This window comes from Bufo bufo, chromosome 1 (assembly GCF_905171765.1).
Source record: "Bufo bufo chromosome 1, aBufBuf1.1, whole genome shotgun sequence".
Taxonomy (NCBI): Eukaryota; Metazoa; Chordata; class Amphibia; order Anura; family Bufonidae; genus Bufo; species Bufo bufo.
Window position 1 is genome coordinate 645,324,507 of NC_053389.1, and position 12,805 is coordinate 645,337,311.

Sequence of the window (12,805 nt, forward strand, 5' to 3'; positions counted from 1 at the left end):
TTGGTGTTCTTTTTTGTCCCTTGCTGAGTTTGCTTTAAATAACTGTCGCCAGGATTCCTCGGATAAGTCACCATTTTTTGGTGCATATGGGTTTCATCCGCAGTTTGGGACATTCTCTGGAGAGGGGTCTTCTGGTTTACCTGATGAGGAGAGATTTTCCTCGTCTGTCATTTATTTGGCAAAAGATTCAGGTTAATCTGAAGAGGATGAGTGAGAAATATAAGCGTGTGGCGGATAAGAGACGTGTGCCTGGTCCAGACCTGAATGTGGGTGATCTGGTGTGGTTGTCTACAAAGAATATCAAACTGAAGGTTCCCTCCTGGAAGTTGGGTCCTAAGTTTATTGGGCCTTACAATATCTTGTCCATCATCAATCCCGTTGCCTTCCGTCTTGATCTTCCTCAGACTTGGAAGATCCATAATGTTTTTCACAGGTCCCTATTAAAACCGTATGTCCAACCCACTGTACCCTGTTCTTTGCCTCCTCCTCCGATTGTTGTTGATGGTAATCTTGAATTTCAGGTCTCTAGGATTGTGGATTCTCGCATTATCCGCGGTTCTCTCCAGTATCTCGTTCATTGGGAGGGTTATGGTCCTGAGGAGAGGATGTGGGTCCCAGTGGCGGACATTAAGACCACTCGTCTTATCAGGGCTTTCCATAGGTCTCATCCTGAGAAGGTGGGCTCTGAGTGTCTGGAGTCCACTCGTAGAGGGACGGTACTGTCACCGCCAGCTCTCTGAGAAGCTGTGGCAGACGTTCTTCTGTACCTCTTGCATGATGTTCTTTGTTTTGGTTTCACTTTGTCATCTCTTTTCCTTCTCCCAGCTGTCATCTATTTGCACTGATATCCTCCCTTTATATTCCCTCCCATACTGCCTCACTTTGCGGTTTATACTACTTCCTGGATTGTGTTCACTGCTAGATGCTGCAACTGCTGGTTCCTCAGATAAGTCTTTTCCTTTATTTGTGTTTCCGTTCTGGCTTGATTCTAGGTGACCCTGACTCCCTCCGTATTAAGTGCAGGGAGCCAGTGGTCGTGTCCCCTCACTATTATAGGGTTTTTAGGTGTCACACAGTCTAGGTACGAGGGCATGCAATTATCTATCATAAAGATCTTTGCATGGGCAGAGCAGTCAGGGAGAGCTCTAGGGGTTTTATAGGGCTCACCCATATGTTCCTTAGTTTGGGATCAAGTCAGTCGGATGTTTATTTATAACTTCCAGTTTTCTGCAACACCATCCGTGACAGAATTGTGTTGACCAGACTCTTGGCTACTGAGACTGGACTTGGTGGAAGACAGGGTGGTGCTTAACCGACTGGAAGCATTATCTGTTGCAATCCAACCGACCACCTCGTAGCACTGCTCTGACTTTGAGAGTGTTGTCCTGCGCCGCCCTGCAAACTGGGACATGAAGCTAGGTATCGTGGATGATTGTTTTTCTTGTGCTCTGGCAGCAGGCACAGTTTTAACGCGCCCAGGGCCACGGCCTCTGCGTGCACCATCAGCATCACGGCCACTTCCCTGTTCCTTACTGCTCGCCTTCTTCATATTAAATGTTATATATGCTTGAAAGTATGTCAAAAGTAAAGTAGCGTAGGATTTGTAAGTGTATGTGCAAAGAAAATAAAAAAAGGTATTTGGGATGTTGAAACGTCACACAGGAGATATACCGCAGATAATGTCGCTGATGTCAGCAGTGGCTAATAAAAAAATTACAGGGAATGTCAGCAGTGGCTAATAAATTACAGGGAATGTCACAGGTATTTGGGATGTGGAAACGTTACACAGGATAAATACAGCAAATAATGTCGCTGATGTCACCAGCGGCTAATAAAAAATTACAGGGAATGTCACAGGTATTTGGGATGTATAAAACGTCACACAGGAGATATACCGCAGATAATGTCAATGGTGTCACCAGCGGCTAATAAAAAATTACAGGGAATGTCACAGGTATTTGGGATGTGGAAACGTTACACAGGAGATTTACCCCAGGTAATGTCACTGTCCGCAGCAGACACCGTCTATGGAAAAAGTACACTGGATGTCACTGATATTTTTTGGATGTGTACATGTTACACAGGAGATGTAGCGCAGCTAATGTCACTGTCCGCTTCGGACACCGTCTACGGAAAAAGTACACTGGATGTCACAGATATTTTTGGGATGCACACACGTTACACAGGAGATGTAGCGCAGATAATGTCGCTGTCTGCAGCGGCCTAACTATTGCATGCTATTTAGCGCAGGATGCGCTAAAAATAGATATTGCTGCCAAACACTATTGCTGCTCCATAAAACAACTTTTGGGTCTATAAAGTTTTAGCAATTTAGCGCAGGTTGCGCTAAAAATATATATTGCTGCTGTCACACACAACAATAGTCCTTAAAAGGACTTTTAGGTCTCTGACAAGTTTTTCAACTTAAATTTTTTTTTTCACTCCCTACACTATCTTTCCCTTCTTCAGCACAGCTCTCCTTGACTAACACTAAGCAGAACACGTGTCATCGGGTGCTATATAGCACCCGATGACGCGTTCCGGCCAGCCAATCATTGTAATGCCAGTAACCAACAGTGCTATGGCATTACAGTGAAGGGCAGTACTTACCTGCACATTTATCGGCTGCGTAGCAGCCAACAAACGTGCGGGGAGGAGACTCGAGCATTGCGCTTGAGCATGCTCGATCAACACTAGTTGTAACTATAAATCTTTCTGGAGGTGTTGAAAAAAAATTATATTCTGTATTCCTGGGCTATGATGTTTAGAGCCCATGGATTTGACTAGAGGTGGGACGAATCAAAATTTTTTAGAATCCGAAAAGGTTCTCGAATATATTGAATCTTTCGAATCTCGAATCCTCTACATAAGAATTGTGTGAACGGTGTAAGAAACAAATTGATCCAAACACTTATGGGGGGGGGGGATATGTGGATTACACTGCTATGGGGGGGATCTGTGGATGGCACTGTTATGGGGGGGATCTGTGGATGGCACTGTTATATGGGGGATCTGTGGATGGCACTGTTATATGGGGGATCTGAGGATCGCACTGTTATGGGGGATCTGTGGATGGCACTGTTATGGGGGATCTGTGGATGGCACTGTTATGGGGGATCTCTGAATGGTACTGTGATGGGGGGGATCTGTGGATGACACATATATAGCATCTTATGCTATGTGCCATCCACAGATCCCCCCCATAACAGTGTCCTTGCAGTGTGAATGACCCCCAATACAGGAGCTGGGGGCCGGCATCTGGATTAGGAATGACAGTGGGGACCGGTGCAGTCCCTGTATTCTATTCCACCGGCCCTGTTTACTGTTGTATAATCTTATCTAACCTGTAGGCATTGTTAAAATATAATAATCATTTGTAATCCAGCTCTATTGCTTACAACTAAGTTCCATAGCAGAGAGGAGGGAGGAGGTAGGCAGGAGGCAGGCCGGGAGGACGAGCGGGCGACGCGTCGCTCACTAAGTCACGCTCCACCTCCCCCCACCTGCCGGCCCATAGAATCAAAGAGACGCCGCACTACACAGCTCACGCGCGTGGAAGAAAGACCACTGTAGAAGAAAGGAGCGCAGACCCCAGCATGAGCCGGAGCGAGCGCCCACGTTGCCCCCGCTGACCAGCCTTAGCCCCTTCCGGGGGATGATGTACGTAAATTACTGCTAATCTTCACCTCCCCACAGGGAGGACTCTCTCTGCATGCTAACCCCGTAGGGGCAGGAAAAACACTGAGACGGAGGAGGGGTAGGGGCAATTTAAAGTATAACTGTCGTATATTTTTTTTTGGAGTATTGGATTGTGGTGATTAATATCTCCTTGATGGCCCTATTTCAACTTTTCACTGTGTATTCAATTACCCCTTAATTCCACAGTTTTGTTCACTGTACTGCCTACTTTTACCTGTGCTTAAAATAGGGTTGCTAGGCATGGTCCGTCCTTCATAGAAGGACAGAGGACACTGCGTGCAAGGTCAGATTACTGACAGCCAGGGACTGTAAGTAAATGATTAAAGCCAGGTCCTCCCCAGCAGCTGATAACAGTGCCTGGGCTGTGTGCACTTCTCCCTGTCCCTGCGCTTGGCAGACGCTCCCTCACTCAGCAGAGCTGGAGAAGTAGAGCTGAAGAAGCGCAGACCAGGGAAGGGAGATCTGCCGTCTGCTCAGTGTATAAATGAAAGCAACATGTGGTAAGAGGACCCCTTTGTGCTGCAGGAGATTAACCCTTTAGGGGGAGGGCTCTGGTTACTGACACTTTTGGGGGGCTATTGTTACTGGTTAGTGAGGGCAGACGGGATTAGCCTCAGGGTGAGGGCAGTGGCGGCCATCTTAACTGAATAGTGAAATTGCAGTTTTATGCAGACTGGTTGCTAAGGGCTGAATCTTATTAACCACCTCCGGACCGCTGTACGCACAGACGCGTCCTGGAGGTGGTTGATTCATTCCGCCTGGACGCATATACGCGTCATCTCGCGAGACGCGAGATTTCCTGTGAACGCGCGCACACAGGCGCGCGCGCTCACAGGAACGGAAGGTAAGAGAGTTGATCTCCAGCCTGCCAGCGGCGATCGTTCGCTGGCAGGCTGGAGATGTGTTTTTTTTTAACCCTAACAGGTATATTAGACGCTGTTTTGATAACAGCGTCTAATATACCTGCTACCTGGTCCTCTGGTGGTCCCCTTTGTTTGGATCGACCACCAGAGGACACAGGTAGCTCAGTAAAGTCCCACCAAGCACCACTACACTACACTACACCCCCCCCCCGTCACTTATTAACCCCTTATTCACCCTTGATCCCCCCTGATCACCCCATATAGACTCCCTGATCACCCCCCTGTCATTGATTACCCCCCTGTCATTGATCAACCCCCTGTAAAGCTCCATTCAGACGTCCGCATGATTTTTACGGATCCACTGATAGATGGATCGGATCCGCAAAACGCATCCGGACGTCTGAATGAAGCCTTACAGGGGCGTGATCAATGACTGTGGTTATCACCCCATATAGACTCCCTGATCACCCCCCTGTCATTGATTACACCCCTGTCATTGATTACCCCCCTGTAAAGCTCCATTCAGACGTCCGCATGATTTTTACGGATCCACTGATAGATGGATCCGATCAGCAAAACGCATCCGGACGTCTGAATGAAGCTTTACAGGGGCATGATCAATGACTGTGGTGATCACCCCATATAGACTCCCTGATCACCCCCCTGTAAAGCTCCATTCAGATGTCCGCATGATTTTTACGGATGCACTGATAGATGGATCCGATCCGCAAAACGCATCCGGACGTCTGAATGAAGCTTTACAGGGGCATGATCAATGACTGTGGTGATCACCCCATATAGACTCCCTGATCACCCCCCTGTAAAGCTCCATTCAGATGTCCGCATGATTTTTACGGATGCACTGATAGATGGATCCGATCCGCAAAACGCATCCGGACGTCTGAATGAAGCTTTACAGGGGCATGATCAATGACTGTGGTGATCACCCCATATAGACTCCCTGATCACCCCCCTGTAAAGCTCCATTCAGATGTCCGCATGATTTTTACGGATGCACTGATAGATGGATCCGATCCGCAAAACGCATCCGGACGTCTGAATGGAGCTTTACAGGGGCATGATCAATGACTGTGGTGATCACCCCATATAGACTCCCTGATCACCCCCCTGTAAAGCTCCATTCAGATGTCCGCATGATTTTTACGGATGCACTGATAGATGGATCCGATCCGCAAAACGCATCCGGACGTCTGAATGAAGCTTTACAGGGGCATGATCAATGACTGTGGTGATCACCCCATATAGACTCCCTGATCACCCCCCTGTAAAGCTCCATTCAGATGTCCGCATGATTTTTACGGATGCACTGATAGATGGATCCGATCCGCAAAACGCATCCGGACGTCTGAATGAAGCTTTACAGGGGCATGATCAATGACTGTGGTGATCACCCCATATAGACTCCCTGATCACCCCCCTGTAAAGCTCCATTCAGATGTCCGCATGATTTTTACGGATGCACTGATAGATGGATCCGATCCGCAAAACGCATCCGGACGTCTGAATGAAGCCTTACAGGGGCGTGATCAATGACTGTGGTTATTACCCCATATAGACTCCCTGATCACCCCCCTATCATTGATTACACCCCTGTCATTGATCACCCCCCTGTAAAGCTCCATTCAGATGTCCGCATGATTTTTACGGATGCACTGATAGATGGATCGGATCCGCAAAACGCATCCGGACGTCTGAATGAAGCCTTACAGGGGCGTGATCAATGACTGTGGTGATCACCCCATATAGACTCCCTGATCACCCCCCTGTCATTGATTACACCCCTGTCATTGATCACCCCCCTGTAAAGCTCCATTCAGATGTCCGCATGATTTTTACGGATGCACTGATAGATGGATCGGATCCGCAAAACGCATCCGGACGTCTGAATGAAGCCTTACAGGGGCATGATCAATGACTGTGGTGATCACCCCATATAGACTCCCTGATCACCCCCCTGTCATTGATTACCCCCCTGTCATTGATTACCCCCCTGTAAAGCTCCATTCAGACGTCCGCATGATTTTTACGGATCCACTGATAGATGGATCGGATCCGCAAAACGCATCCGGACGTCTGAATGAAGCCTTACAGGGGCATGATCAATGACTGTGGTGATCACCCCATATAGACTCCCTGATCACCCCCCTGTCATTGGTTACCCCCCTGTAAAGCTCCATTCAGATGTCCGCATGATTTTTACGGATGCACTGATAGATGGATCGGATCCGCAAAACGCATACGGACGTCTGAATGAAGCCTTACATGGGCGTGATCAATGACTGTGGTTATCACCCCATATAGACTCCCTGATCACCCCCCTGTCATTGATCAACCCCCTGTCATTGATCACCCCCCCCTGTCATTGATCACCCCCCTGTCATTGATCACCACCCCTGTCATTGATCACCCCCCTGTAAGGCTCCATTCAGACATTTTTTTGGCCCAAGTTAGCGGAATTTTTATTTTTTTTTCTTACAAAGTCTCATATTCCACTAACTTGTGTCAAAAAATAAAATCTCACATGAACTCACCATACCCCTCACGGAATCCAAATGCGTAAAATTTTTTAGACATGTATATTCCAGACTTCTTCTCACGCTTTAGGGCCCCTAGAATGCCAGGGCAGTATAAATACCCCACATGTGACCCCATTTCGGAAAGAAGACACCCCCAGGTATTCCGTGAGGGGCATATTGAGTCCATGAAAGATTGAAATTTTTGTCCCAAGTTAGCGGAACGGGAGACTTTGTGAGAAAAAAATAAAAAATATCAATTTCCGCTAACTTGTGCCAAAAAAAAAAATTTCTATGAACTCGCCATGCCCCTCATTGAATACCTTGGGGTGTCTTCTTTCCAAAATGGGGTCACATGTGGGGTATTTATACTGCCCTGGCATTCTAGGGGCCCCAAAGCGTGAGAAGAAGTCTGGTATCCAAATGTCTAAAAATGCCCTCCTAAAAGGAATTTGGGCACCTTTGCGCATCTAGGCTGCAAAAAAGTGTCACACATCTGGTATCGCCGTACTCAGGAGAAGTTGGGGAATGTGTTTTGGGGTGTCATTTTACATATACCCATGCTGGGTGAGAGAAATATCTTGGTCAAATGCCAACTTTGTATAAAAAAATGGGAAAAGTTGTCTTTTGCCAAGATATTTCTCTCACCCAGCAAGGGTATATGTAAAATGACACCCCAAAACACATTCCCCAACTTCTCCTGAATACAGCGATACCACATGTGTGACACTTTTTTGCAGCCTAGGTGGGCAAAGGGGCCCATATTCCAAAGAGCACCTTTAGGATTTCACAGGTCATTTACCTACCTAACACACATTAGGGCCCCTGGAAAATGCCAGGGCAGTATAACTACCACACAAGTGACCCCATTTTGGAAAGAAGACACCCCAAGGTATTCCGTGAGGGGCATGGCGAGTTCCTAGAATTTTTTATTTTTTGTCATAAGTTAGTGGAAAATGCTGATTTTTTTTTTAATTTTTTTTTTTTATACAAAGTCTCATATTCCACTAACTTGTGACAAAAAATAAAAACTTCCATGAACTCACTATGCCCATCAGCGAATACCTTGGGGTCTCTTCTTTCCAAAATGGGGTCACTTGTGGGGTAGTTATACTGCCCTGGCATTCTAGGGGCCCAAATGTGTGGTAAGGAGTTTGAAATCAAATTCTGTAAAAAATGACCTGTGAAATCCGAAAGGTGCTCTTTGGAATATGGGCCCCTTTGCCCACCTAGGCTGCAAAAAAGTGTCACACATCTGGTATTGCCGTACTCAGGAGAAGGTGGGGAATGTGTTTTGGGGTGTCATTTTACATATACCCCTGCTGGGTGAGAGAAATATCTTGGCAAACGACAACTTTTCCCATTTTTTTATACAAAGTTGGCATTTGACCAAGATATTTATCTCACCCAGCATGGGTATATGTAAAAAGACACCCCAAAACACATTCCTCAACTTCTCCTGAATACAGAGATACCAGATGTGTGACACTTTTTTGCAGCCTAGGTGGGCAAAGGGGCCCATATTCCAAAGAGCACCTTTCGGATTTCACAGGTCAATTTTTACAGAATTTGATTTCAAACTCCTTACCACACATTTGGGCCCCTAGAATGCCAGGGCAGTATAACTACCCCACAAGTGACCCCATTTTGGAAAGAAGAGACCCCAAGGTATTCGCTGATGGGCATAGTGAGTTCATGGAAGTTTTAATTTTTTGTCACAAGTTAGTGGAATATGAGACTTTGTATGAAAAAAAAAAAAAAAAAAAAAAAATCATCATTTTCCACTAACTTGTGACAAAAAATAAAAAATTCTAGGAACTCGCCATGCCCCTCACGGAATACCTTGGGGTGTCTTCTTTCCAAAATGGGGTCACTTGTGGGGTAGTTATACTGCCCTGGCATTCTAGGGGCCCAAATGTGTGGTAAGGAGTTTGAAATCAAATTCAGTAAAAAATGACGAGTGAAATCCGAAAGGTGCTCTTTGGAATATGGGCCCCTTTGCCCACCTAGGCTGCAAAAAAGTGTCACACATCTGGTATCTCCGTACTCAGGAGAAGGTGGGGAATGTGTTTTGGGGTGTCATTTTATATATACCCATGCTGGGTGAGAGAAATATCTTGGCAAAAGACAACTTTTCCCATTTTTTTATACAAAGTTGTCATTTGACCAAGATATTTATCTCACCCAGCATGGGTATATGTAAAAAGACACCCCAAAACACATTCCTCAACTTCTCCTGAGTACGGGGATACCAGATGTGTGACACTTTTTTGCAGCCTAGGTGGGCAAAGGGGCCCATATTCCAAAGAGCACCTTTCGGATTTCACAGGTCATTTTTTACTGAATTTGATTTCAAACTCCTTACCACACATTTGGGCCCCTAGAATGCCAGGGCAGTATAACTACCCCACAAGTGACCCCATTTTGGAAAGAAGAGACCCCAAGGTATTCGCTGACGGGCATAGTGAGTTCATGGAAGTTTTTATTTTTTGTCACAAGTTAGTGGAATATGAGACTTTGTAAGAAAAAAAAAAATAAAAAAAAAAATCATCATTTTCCGCTAACTTGTGACAAAAAATAAAAAGTTCTATGAACTCACTATGCCCATCAGCGAATACCTTAGGGTGTGTACTTTCAGAAATGGGGTCATTTGTGGGGTGTTTGTACTGTCTGGGCATTGTAGAACCTCAGGAAACATGACAGGTGCTCAGAAAGTCAGAGCTGCTTCAAAAAGCGGAAATTCACATTTTTGTACCATAGTTTGTAAACGCTATAACTTTTACCCAAACCATTTTTTTTCTACCCAAACATTTTTTTTTTATCAAAGACATGTAGAACTATAAATTTAGAGCAAAATTTCTATATGGATGTCGTTTTTTTTGCAAAATTTTACAACTGAAAGTGAAAAATGTCATTTTTTTGCAAAAAAATCGTTAAATTTCGATTAATAACAAAAAAAGTAAAAATGTCAGCAGCAATGAAATACCACCAAATGAAAGCTCTATTAGTGAGAAGAAAAGGAGGTAAAATTCATTTGGGTGGTAAGTTGCATGACCGAGCAATAAACGGTGAAAGTAGTGTAGGTCAGAAGTGTAAAAAGTGGCCTGGTCTTTCAGGGTGTTTAAGCACTGGGGGCTGAGGTGGTTAAATATGGGGTAAGTCAGTCTAATAGTAACTGATTCTGGAATATCATGTTATTAGTAACTACATATATGAAAATTTAAATTAGGGTCTAAGTGTGACAGTTATCCTTTAAACTCTCTCTGTATATTCCTGCCCCTACAAAGATCAAGGGTCATCTGTCATTGTGGCCGTCATGGTGGATTAAATGGAAATATTAGTTTATTGGATGACTTTAAAAACACTACAAGGGAACCGGAGGGCTCCAAACAATGTAGGAGTATCTCTACCCACAGCACAGTTCATAATACCAAGTAACCCAAGTCAATATATTGAATAACCAGACAGTGATAAAGTGCTAACAATCAATGAAAAATCAAAAGATAATGATTTATAATAACAGAAAAAACATGATGTGACATCACATGTACAAAGTGCCAATGCAGACAAATATAATCACTTCAATGATATACTAGACTATCATACAAACTGTAATAGTGATCAAAGTTCAGAAGAACCTCTTTCTCAATGCCTTGAGACTATGCCACACGTGTATCGCCACCATCAGTTGTGAGCAGCTTCATCAGGGGTCAAGGACTTCAAAGAACTTGATTCCATAAATGCAAAATAACTTTCTGTATTTTGGACATGTTTGCAATTGGATAGGTTGACAAGATGAAAACCATTTTTACAAAAGAAATCCCAAACCCATCTAAACTCATAGAAATACAAAAAAATTCCTGAAACAATACTGCCAGGATTCATAGAGAAAGTCCTGTTCTCCCGCCCTCACACAGCTAGTTGACCGACAGTGTCTCTTATATGAGTTTGTACTGTATATCAGGTGAGCTGGACTCACAGTCTTACCATCAGTCCTGGCAGCATTTAAAGAGCCTTTTACATAAAAATACTAAACCAAGCTGTAAAGCATAAACATACTAAACACCAAGCTGTATAGTGTAATTTTATTAAATAATAATAATAAATAATAATAAGATAATAATTATATTAATTTACAAGGACATTTTATGTCAGCACTCCCATCAACTGGGTATAACACCACTACTCCTACAGTCCTGCTTTGTACATATCAGAATACTGCCAGGTGTGAAAGAGAATTCTGGATTTCCCATTCAATAGCAAATCATATGCATCCTCTGTTTGAAAACACCTTCACAGTTGATTCAGTTCAATGAAATCTGTGATAAGAGGGTCAGTGACTCATCTGTGAATATTCCCATGAAGAATTCCTGTTAGGTCCGTTTTTTTTACTCTGTTCCATGGACACTGCACAGCTGAAAATACATTTTCAGAAATCCTATAAATGGTCTGTGAAACACAGACAAAATACGGATGGCTAGACCCATAGACTATACTGGGAGCGATGGATCCATAAACACAGACAAAAATAGTCCATGCTTCCGTGTGAAAACCATGGACCATCCTAAAACACGGATGTGTGACTACACACATTAAAATGAATGGGTACATGTGCTGTTTGTGGAGAACACGGACACCAAGCGTCCGTGAAATCACTAAAATGTGAATAAAGCCTAAGATTGTGGATCTCATACATTTATTAGAGAAGCAAATACCTTCCTTTGACACACCGAATCCAATACAATGAATGGAACGTAAACCAAGTTTAAACTCAAAATACTCCAGTGATAAACAGGTTAACATAACACTTTGTTTTAAAAATGTCAGATTCTGGCAGCAATAGATAAAGACACCTGCAAAGACCTGACACATAATTGGGAAGTGGGAGGACTTTAAATCGAACATCCTGTGGTTCTCGCATGCTGCGAGAAAGTATTTAAACAGATGTTAAGCTCCAAAATGCAATCTCTGATGATAGCTGCTTTTGAAATGTTATTATCCTTTATGGTCTATTTCATTTATGCTGAATAAATACGATTTTTGTGTCTCTGTAATTTATTTACCTCCTGTTACCTCTTTTGCTATATTTTAATTTGATTGACTAGTTTTACCAGGTGGACAACTACCACTGTTGTCAATCTGTCAACTGAGGCTCTGTGGATCCAACATTCAAACACCCTGTACCATAGAAATTACATAGACTTATGTTTTTTCTAAATGATACATCCCATGCTGTGGTACACATTTACTCTAATGGTCCTTTTAGATGGACCATTGTTTCAGGCCATTATCGAGAATGAATCAAACGTTCCCGATAATTGCCTGATGGTCTGCATAAATGTAAGCTGCATTTACATGCAGCAATCACCTCCGCTGTATGGTAACAAGCGATCACTACGGCAATCTCTTGCCCCTACAAAGAATCATTGTGTCTGTTCATACAGGACAATCTGCTGCACAGAAGCAATGAGTTTTGGCGTTGGCTGAATGACACAATCACCCAATGAATGAGCAATTGGTCTTTCATCGGGTGATCGCTGGCACTTTTACACAGGTCAACTATCACGAACAACGCTCGTCCCAGATAATTGGTCCAATGATCAGTCGGTGTAAAAGGACATTTAGGGGGTCACTTATGAAAAAAAAGCCACTTTTTGGCATATTTTAGGCACAGATTTTGTTACAAATGGGGTTTTGTGACAAAATTTG

The 12,805-nt window shown here is 43.9% G+C and overlaps 1 long non-coding RNA gene across 1 annotated transcript in view; it reads right to left on the bottom strand.

Moving 5' to 3' along the window:
- Window positions 1–12,805, bottom strand: part of LOC120985772 — a 119,210-nt gene that overhangs the window by 89,454 nt on the left and 16,951 nt on the right. The window lies entirely within an intron of this gene.